The following is a 10,639-nucleotide window of genomic DNA, read 5'->3' as shown; positions in this document are numbered from 1 at the left end:
TTGTGTACTAACTTTGGGGGCAGAAAAACCCGAGTTAGCTCCACGGACTTTAGCTGGGCTTATTAGCTCAGTCCAGCTCTGCCTGCACTCAGAGACAACCAGGGCTCAGGCTGAACCCCAGTGAGTAAATCCCAGAGGCTTGAGCCCCTGCAGATGGGTATCTGCCCATCTCCCAGTGGTGCCTTCTCTCATCCATCCAATAATTAAGAACCTGGTGAGTTAACTGCCCATTTTATGAGCTATTGAGCAGAGTGAACATGTGACTTAACCGTAATTGAGTTTTAACTGCTAGAAAAATATCTCGTTTCTATTTGGGTACTGAGTTTATTGGTTTCTCAAATTTTTATCAGGGTTGTGTGTGTGCATATACTGTGTAGCTCTGATGACTAAGAAATGGGAGAGGACACTGTGAATTAGGAAAGCATAAAAAGGAGGAAATGTAAATTAGCGACATTGTCTCCTTCCATAAATAAATATTTATGACTCCACCTGTAGGTTAGCCTGCCTCATCCTTGTACAAACACTGTCTCCAGCAGAGGTGAGCTTGATTTTAAGCATTGTGCCCTCAGATGCAGAGTCCTGGTTCTCACTGCCTGGAATGGGACTTAGCACCACTCAGCTCCTCTCAGCTTTAAGATTCTCTGATGCTTGAAATACACATCCATGCGCTTTCCAGGCAACTGGGAAAGTACTTTATGCAGATCCATTTACACAGTATGTCCTGAACCTTTGCAGCATTAGTCTTTGCCATTGCTGTCACTGAAAATTTATCCAAGCTATTAAATGAATCACTGCAATGTCGCTCAAATTCCTTGACTCCCGTTCCCTCAACACACGTCTTTATTTAAGAGATCCTGTCCCTTCAGGCTACCCCTCTTCTTTCCTTACAGTGTTTCAAACCAAAGTGAAACGAAGACTATCCTCCTGTTGACATTCTGATTTGGGTTGTGAAGAAGGATATTTTTTCTGTGAGAGCTGGAGTTTCCACAGGCAGCTAGCTGAGCTTGTTTATTCCCCAAGCATTTCAAAGCCTGCGCTGTCTCATGGCTCCACATCATTAGGGCAGCTTTAGTGCCTGACAAAAGTGCGGAGGAAAACCCCCTTGAGCACTGGATGTTACAGCCTTCTGCAGAGGAGTGGCCAACCACCTCAGCCTCCCAACGCTCGCCTGCCAGACCACGCAGTGCTAAGATGCTAAAATATGTTCTTTCCTGGCAGTGCTCGAGAACGGCCAATTTAGTGGGAGAAGGAAGTTGGCAGAGCTCTGTCCGTAGAAGACTTTGAAATATTCTGATTTTTATCAGAAATGACAACAACAAAAAGAGCATAAGCCAAGTGTGCTCCAAAAGCTACGTTTGTCTGCCGCCTCCCTCTACTCTCACCAACGTCATGGAGAGAATTTCCTTAGGTTTTCTCCAGGAGACAAGCAAGACTCTGTATAGAGGAGTTTGACTCAGTTACTGCAAACGTCTTGGGTCCTTATGTTTCTAAGGGACAATGCGTGTTCTGAGTAAATTATTGACAAAACAAAAGTGTGACTCTTCTGAGGTCGTTTAAGTGCATGAGGCTACATTCTTTCTTGCAGAGCTGGTGAAAGTAAACAACATTATTATAGATTTTGGTCATGCCCTGGCATCAGTAAGTATAGTTTCTGTGTTTACCATATGCTCGCATTGAACTGGAACAGCAATGCATACACAGGGAAATTGTTTAAAGAGCCAGTTCAACCTCAGTACTCGCTGTCAAAATTATGATGTACACGATTCATTCTGCTAACCACAAAAGAGTTTTTGTTTGTCAAGTGAAATAATGTGTAATTTGGTATATCATTTAGGAAAGCTTTTTTTTGGTTGGGTTTTTTTTTGGTTTTTTTTTTTTTCCTTTCTTTTTTTTCAATATCCCACCACAGGCCTGGAGACTGCAGCATTGGATTAGTGGATAACATCCTGCAGCTCCCTAGGACGACAGCGACTTGACGTGAGATAGGAGACAGAGGAGGCATAAGCCAAGACTTTAAACTGTGATTGCAGAAGGCGGCTTGCTGAGCCAAATAAAGAGAAGAGGGAAAATTGACACCCCACAAGACATGGACAATTGTTGCCACCGGCTGGGAGGCCTTAAATTACAAACCCATTTTGTATATCCAAAAGCTTACACTTTCTATTTATATATCCCACTTCTTCTGTGCACCAAAAGTTGGATTTGGCAAATGCAGCTATTCCCTGCAGGCATATGGGTGAGGTTTTCTGCAGAGAAAATAAACTTGATTGTTGAAAACCTGTGTTTGCAATTACTCCGAGTTTCAATATTCTGAGGTCAAAATAGATCCTTTAAAAAATCATAATGCTTTGAAACAGATTCATTTTCTTTCTGAAATGGTTATTGGATTAAAATGAAATACTGAAACATTTTTGGTAAGAAAGTCATAGCAAAACCTTTCAATAGAAATGAAAGAAAGAAAGAAAGAAAGAAAGAAAGAAAGAAAGAAAGAAAGAATATATACATGTTCAAAATCTTGGGAGAAAGATTTTTTGGGTTAAAGAAGACCATTTCTGTTAAAAATCGTTAGTTCTAGCAACATTAATCAGTTCAGATACGCTGAAGAGGCCAAACTAGGTTTCCAATGCATCTTTTGGGAGATTATTCTATGGACAGAGACATCTTTGCTTGGTAAAGGAACAGGTATAAATAGTCAGAAACATTTTCTTCAGGGACTTTGGTAGACTGGATGAGAATCTTATTTCGTAAAATTGTCACAGAAAACTTTGTGACTGTCTTTGGACAAAAAGGCATTTAATGTGCCTTAATTTCCTTAGCAGTGAGGAACACAGGCTGGCATTTAAAAATAAATGAAAGGTCCCTGCCATGACTGAGCCAAGGCGGTCTCAGAAGCTGGGAATAATCTTTAAATTCTAAAGCAATCTTTCAATGGGACAAACTATTTTTAATCATCGGTTTGCTGTTTATATTTCAATGACATCTCCAGAGAGTGTCAGCACAGCTTCCACCTTGGATGACCAGCTCAAGATGAGTTTTTTGTCTTTCCAGCAATAGAGAAAGAATAAAAAATCAGAACTTTGGTAGCAGGAATTAAAAATAAACAGATCCAGAGGAAAACTCATAAGTAATTATTTAGGTCCTTGTGGCATAGCAGTGCGATGCAAAAGAGGTTCAATAGGACTAAGAGCCAGAGCCTTTCTCCTCCACCTCCGACTAGAGCTACATCTGGCATTTCACCCTTGTAAGAAAACAGTGAGGGACTTGTTCCAAGGAAGGTGCAAGGAGGGTAGCGAGAGCCTGCTCTGCATGCTCTTTGCCTTGAAATATTCCTTCACTGCATGCCCACTTGAAGGCCCCTTTATGCGAAGGAAACTTAGTGTAAATAGGAATCAGACTCAAAGAGCCTGGAAAGCCATAGCACGAGAGTTCAAACCTTTTCAGTTCAAACTCTGTCAGATCAGAGCAGCCCTAAACCTCCACCCAGATTTCACCCCACCGGATAAAGTTATGTGTGCTCATTAGGTCTGGCTGATGAGCTCTGCTAATTACCTTATGCTTGGGACTGCCATGTTATGGATAGCAAGAACACCAAGGGTATGTTTTTGGAAGAGAGGAGGGGATGTCTTTTAGTTACTTCTCTTCAATTTCTTGAAAAGAAAAACCTTTTTTTTTTTTTTTTTTTTTTATAACCTTAAAGTGTTACTTGTAAATGGAGGCCAGAATTTAATTTCAGATAGTGTTACTCCACCTTGTGCAAGTGATTTCTCTTGACACTGCACTGACTACCCGTGCACAAAAAGCCCTTTATGACTTACACGCCAAAGAGCCTGAAGTATTTTTTGCCTCTCCAAAAATGACATTTCATTCCCCCCCCCCCCCCCTTTTTTTTTTTTTTATCACCTGAACACTGGTCTTAAAACCACAGCACGCAAAGGCCCCATGTGAAGTAGGGAAAGGCATTCAGCATCTGCTTATATCCCCAAACTGAAGCACCAGTGTGCCTAAAAAAGCTTGTATTTAAAGGCATTGCAGCTGCATCAGCTCATATTTCATCCAGCCACCAATTTCCTTTTCCCCCTGACAAACAGGCCTCAGAAAGAACCCAGGCCAGAAATTCTCCACGTTAGCGAAACATTTCCTCTTTCCCGTTCTCCCTTCCATTAACATTATTACGCTGCTCCTGGGAAAAGATGACTTTTCCAATCCAGGCAGCATATTTCTCTCTTTTCTTTTCTTTCTGTCTGTTTTCTCCCTCTCTGGGCTAGTGGTGAGGCAAAATACTGGGGTGGAGATAACGGGGAGAGGGAATATGGGGGTGAAAGGAAATAGAGTGTTTCTTCAGGAAGGAGACCTTAAAATCTTCCTCCTTTTTTACATGAAAACGCAGAGAGATTCCAACTGCTGGCTCTTCCCTCTTCTGAGTGTGGGACACAAAGAGGGGAAAAAACCCACGGTGTTGGTGACAGCATTCATCGAGGGTCAGGTGCTCCCTCTGGGATCAAGGGCTGCTTAAAGCCATTTGACTGAACCAGGGGTTAAACTCATCCCAGACCTGACTGCCAAATCTACCTACAGCTAGTTAATAAGTCAATATTTGCAGCCCCCAGGATATTATGTCTTTTTTTATAGAAGCCCAGCAGCCTTCATGATTTGTGCAATAGCAGTTGTGCACGTCCCACCTTGGCCTAAAGTCTCCATCCTCCCACCTTGCAGGACCAAGCCCTATGGCAGCTTTAACTCATGTGTCTTTACTGCCTGACATATACCATGACCGTAGCAAATATGTTCAACCTACACAAGACCAAAACCAGACCCGATTCAGAAATGAGTGATTATACTGGGTATCAGGAGAGTTGTGCTCATATCAAGTCTGATTTTACCATGTGCATGTTTACTCCAGCCTGCTTTTACTTTTCTTCAAGAACTGGAAGGCAAAGTCTCGGAGGACAGAAAATATCTCACAGAAATTAGTGGCAAAGGACAGCCAGGTCATAATTCCTTGCCACGGAGCAAGCGTGTTGTGACTGAACCATAAACTTTCTGTTATGCCTGTAAAAGAGGTGAAGAGCAGCATCTGCTCACTCAAAATGCCCCTTTGGCACTATTTTAAAGTCACTTTACCTTTTTCTAAGGTAACTAGCTCAGGAAATTTATTCTTGACGCTGCTCTTATAAGTTCTAACAGGGAATTGTTTCTTCTTTATCATTTGCCTAAAAGTTCTAGAATACTTCAGGTTCGTCACGTTTTTTTGAGGAGTCAACCCAGACAAGCAGGTACCTTTTCTGAAAAAGTACATTCTAAAGGGAGCAACTTTCTAATAAAGAATAAGCTTGACAGAAAATTTCCTGCAAGTACTAGTTGCTTAATCACGTACTAGTGGCTGGATCAGGTATTTTTGATCTATTAGATTTTACATAGTGTTTTAGCGATTCTTGACAATAAGTACAAAACATGGCTGCAGAAATGGGTGAAAAAAATTCAACATTTAAAAAAGTCCAGGAATGGTTCGTTTCAAGAGATCAGACTGAGCAAATTTACTTTCTGTTGTTCTGTTCTGCTCTTAATTTGTAATTTTGGCCTAAAAAAAAAAAAAATTCTTCTGCATAAATTGCTATTTACAATGAGAACGGCAAGAATTGCATCAAGCCAGACCCTGAGCTTTTTCTTCTAGGATTGTCAGAAAGGGGCAGTTGCTCTTTATTCCCCCCCCTCCCCCCTTTTTTCTTTTTTTTTTTTTTTTTTTTTATTTTCTTACTTGCTTTTCTGTTTTTGCTTTTCACTCTGAGTTGGGAGCTTTGTTCAGACAGACCTTCCCTTGTGAATGGTTTCAGTTTCAACAAATTGCCATTCTGTGACACCCCGCCAAATAAGTACCTTGGAAAATTCCCAACCACCTCTAGTTTGTAAGCTGGAGCACATTTCATTTCCAAATCCTCGGCTAGCTATGGACCAAACCATCCGTGGGCGTAACTCCCTTGACTCCAGGGCATCCCCTCTGCAAGGGAGCTTGGCCCCACGTTACGGGGAGGCAATTTGTATCAGAGGAGTGCAATCATTTTGGAGGTGAGATGCAGACTCAGTTTAAAGCTGGGGAGGGCGTTATTCAGAAATTTTGACAAGAACAAAGTAATGATACCGTGTCTGGTTTTGATTTAGAGCTAGTCGCAATGCCACATTTAAAAAATTAAAATTATTCCCGTTTTGTAGGGCTTGAAAAGATGAATCTTCTACTTTTTAAGGTTGAATGCAGGCAATCCTCTCAACTTTATGGCTTTATAATTTTCCAGTAGACAATCCTGTTGTATTTAACAGCGTTTGCAGAAATATGAAGTTAATAATTTTTCAAAAGAAAAATAAAAGTATCGATAATGCCAACTTTCTGCAAAAAAAAAATGTCATTTTCCAGAAAGGAGTGTTTTTTCAATGATAACAAGCTTACAGTAAAAAAAATGAGATGAACTCAAATATTTTTTTCGCTAGGTGTAAAAAGAAACATAATTAATGTGCAGGTGATACATCATGGTAATACGTGTATAGTAATACAATAACAAAAACGCTAAGTGCAGATGGACTCTGACAACCCAGATTAATTCTTTAGTTGCATATTTTGCATCTCTTGATGACTGATTCTATTCAGATCCCCTGAACGTGATCCTTGACCTAATTTTTTCTCTCTAAATTTGCACTGGAACAGCTTACACAAAAATTTTGAACTATGTTTTGACTGATTTTTTTTTTTTTTTTTTTGGTCTTACCTTACATGGTTTCTATGCCCTATAAGAATAATAAAAATAATAAAACTGCTGTTAAATCTATGCCTGGAGAACCTTTACTTCAGCAGTCCACCAATGTCAAAATCCCATTTTTAGCATCCCTCATTCACTGCCACGTGGTTAAAGATTTTTGCTTCATGCCTTTCTGGTTAGAGATGTCTTGTTCGAGAATTTTATTTCATGCATGTCATAGAACAAGTATGTTTTTTATGACATTTATGAATGTGACCAGTCTGGGAACATGCTGTCTGTCTGGTCGGGTTTAAGCCAAAATTTAAGTCATTGTAACTAGAATTTCCAGTTTTGGTGATAGCTGATACATCAGCTGGGGTCAATAAATTGGCAAAGTCATCTTATATTGTATGAAAAGGTAACTTGTCTTCTGTCTTACAGGAATTGTCAGAGCAAGGTTTTAATTATCTGAGATATTAATCAGAAAGACTCTTTCTACCTTCCCCTGCCTTTCCTTTTCATTAAGTTAGTCCTATAAAATTTATATTAACAACTGTAGGATTAAAGCAAAAAAAAAAAAAAAAAAAAAGCATTTTGGTTCTGAATGCCTGTCCCAGTTTTGTCCTGAAGTGCAAGAATCAAGCCTGTAGCAACAAAACATCAAAGAATTACGGTTTTATGTTGTATTAAGCCTCCCTGTCTTATTTCAGCTATTCCAACACTCTGAAATACGTGATTGAGAGCTGTTAACTCCAAACGATATGCTCCTGGCAAGCAGACTTGAGGGTTTTTTTTAATATTTTATTTTAATTATTTTTAGTTTATAGCTCAGCAACTCAAGTGACCCAGGGGAACACTTAAACTAAATTTGATAGATGTCAAGTTAGAAAAAATAAAGACAGCAGTGTTCTTTCTCCCTGCAATTACAAATGTTTGCTGGAGACTTTTCTGACAGTATTAAGCATAGCAGAGACCTGGGGAGAGCAGAGAGGGACATCGTACCAGTTCGCTGAGGTCAGTTCGGTTGATGTTCTCCAGAACCTCGAAGGGGAGGAGGACTAGTTCACCTACCAGTAGCAGTTGCTCCTAACTCCAAATACAGTGGTTTGCCGGTGGGTTTTTTTTGTTTGTTTTTTTTTTTTTCTTTTTTTTTTTTTTTCTTTTTCTTATATTTTTTTCCCCCCTTTCGCCTGAGTCCTGTTGTATCTTGCATCAGCTGGGGGAGCTAAAAAGAGAGTGCTTGTTTTTCCAGCTGACATTTGGAGCTGTGAAGACCTGTGAGATGCCCCATAGATGGGCTGAAAAACCCCCAACAAAAACAAAACAAAAAAAAAGGAGTTTAACGAGCTGCAAAGGAGCAAGGAAATGCTCCAGGAAACCATGCAAAAACCTGCTTTTGACAGTCTACCTGAAAAGCAAATATCAGAAACATAAAAAAAAACACCAAAAAAAAGGCAAAAAAACAAAAACCCTTTTACTCTTCTACTCTCTTCTACTCTTTTCAAGCCTTTTTTTTCTTTTTTTTTTTTTTTTTTTTTTCCCTTGTAAACCAAAATATAAGAAGATACCGTAAAATGCACTGGTGCAACCAGTGAGAAAGAGGGAAAAACTAGACTTCACCAAGTTCTATAGGAATTATTCATAGGGGAAAAATGTTGCATATCTCCAGTCTAATATGTCGGCTAGCTGCATCAGGGAAAAGGAATGGGCTTTCCAGTCTTTTATCATTAGATCACTGGCTCAAATCTCTTCTAGGGATTTAATCCAAAACTCGGTGAAATCAGTGGGAGTCTCATTATTCTGAATCAATACCCAGGTACACAACAAGAAATGACTAACAGAAATTATTAGGGAAAAAAAAAAATAGAATTTCATGCTATTTTGAAGATGTTCAGAGCTTTCTTCCAATGGTAATAAGAGGAGAAATTTCATAACGGTCTGATCTTTCCATATTTCTTTTCGATTTTTTTGTTTTGGGTGATCCCAAAACAAAATGTAAGATTTACTTCTTACATTTTGTCACTGGAAAAGAAGGGGAGGTGTGAGCTGGTAATGAATAAACCCCACACACCAAAAATTATGTTTAGTTTGAAGGTTGGAAACCATCCCTTTTTGCTGCTTTTCTTTTTATAATGAAAAAAAAAAAAAACAGAATTATATCTACGTCGTTGGATCATTTTTTTTCCCATTGAAAGAAAAGGCTGTATAAGAAATGCTGCGCAAATTGCTGTCGTATGAAGCTGCTTCATGATTCATGTGAATTCAGCTGATGCTGGCCTGACCTAGTGAATTTTCTGAGTGAGATTGTGTTGCCAGAGAAGTGACCACAGCACAAAGCTCAACATCAAAAATGTCCTCAGTCCTACATCTTTCTAAGCATAAAACTTGAACTGCATTTTCCTGCTGGAGATGTCTTTTCCATAGTGGGACCCAAGGGTGGTACTACACTTGCTCGTGATTTAGAGTGTTTTAACTATCTATTTATCTTATTAATTAGTTTTAAGGTAAGCCCTTTACTGAATGGACAGGTATTTTTATAACACATTAAAGAACGTAAAGTAAGATACAAGCTGATTTGTTTCTATAACCATAGAGGGCAAGACTATTCCCTCCATTTTTCTTCCCAACTTTTAGACAAATAAATCAACACACACTTATATATATATATATTTACAATTCTTGGTAACAACAACAACAAAAAAAAGTTGAGGTCGTCTGAATTATTTCATAATCAGGCAGGTAAAGTGGCTTAGCAGATTATTTGCCGCTGCCAAATTGTTCCATGATGATAATTATTTGCTTCTGTTCTTTAATTCTGGGTGGGCAACACTGCTTTTCCTCTGTCCAATGGAAAAAAAAGCAGGATGGCTCTCCCTATGGTTTTTGGCTTAACTGCACACATCTGGGTTTTGTATCAAAAGAAATAAATATCAGACCTAATTAATCCTCCGAGGCTGCTGGGTACTGACTCCTGAGCAACACAGACTTTAATTACAGCTTCAGCCAGGCATAGTGATGGAGTCAGTCGGAGAAGGCTGACTGTTGATTTAATGCAGTATATCATGTCTAAAAGTATCTGGAACAACATCGATTTACATCAGCTGAATATTTAGCTCATTTGAGACTCTCCTGGGAAGGAGGAGGGGGGGGGGGGGATACCTATAAACATACATTCATCCTAATTTGTTCATGTGCAGTGTGTAGCAAACCGTATTGCAAAATACTTATGAAATCCAGAAAAGCTTTTCTAAATGCAGTTTGCTGAGGTTAAAATGTTGAAATTGCTTAATTGGGAAAAAATAATGTGATTATGTATTCTTTCAAGAAATGCAAACTGCTTGATTTACTAGTCCTTTACAAAAGGTTATTTGTAACTGATAACATATATAATAGTTCTAGCAGAAGATAAAGTTCCTATATTTCAGACAAAGGACCATCTAGATGGCAGTATTCTGATTAGTTTTACATCTTTTCTAATTCAGCTAATTTAAAGATAGACTTGAGGGATTTAGCTGAACAGCAATAAAACTTGTCAGGAATGGGGTCTGTTATATGTTTTACTATTCAAAAGCTGTCTCTCTGTTTCTCTTTTACTCCCTCTTTTTTTTAAAAAAAAAAAAAAAAAAACCTTTAAAACCATTTTGATTGCAAATATATGAGTGAATTCAGAGCAAATGAAAGTAAAGAGACTGTTAACACTGGCCTCGGTACAGCCAGGCTTTGTGCAAACTTCCCCTCCCTGCCAACGCACCTCAAGTCTAGCTTGCAGTAACCCTTGTTATTCTAGTCCTGGATTTATCTAGCCAAGGGCTGCCAACGGTACCAAATCACAGGGTCAGTTTTTGTAACGAGGACTAATGAGACCACTGTACTTATTTTCCCTCCCAAGCAGAGACCAAACTGGACCGGCATCC

The sequence above is a fragment of the Athene noctua genome, chromosome 9 (assembly GCF_965140245.1).
Source record: "Athene noctua chromosome 9, bAthNoc1.hap1.1, whole genome shotgun sequence".
Lineage (NCBI taxonomy): Eukaryota > Metazoa > Chordata > Aves > Strigiformes > Strigidae > Athene > Athene noctua.
This window is presented reverse-complemented; position numbering follows the sequence as displayed.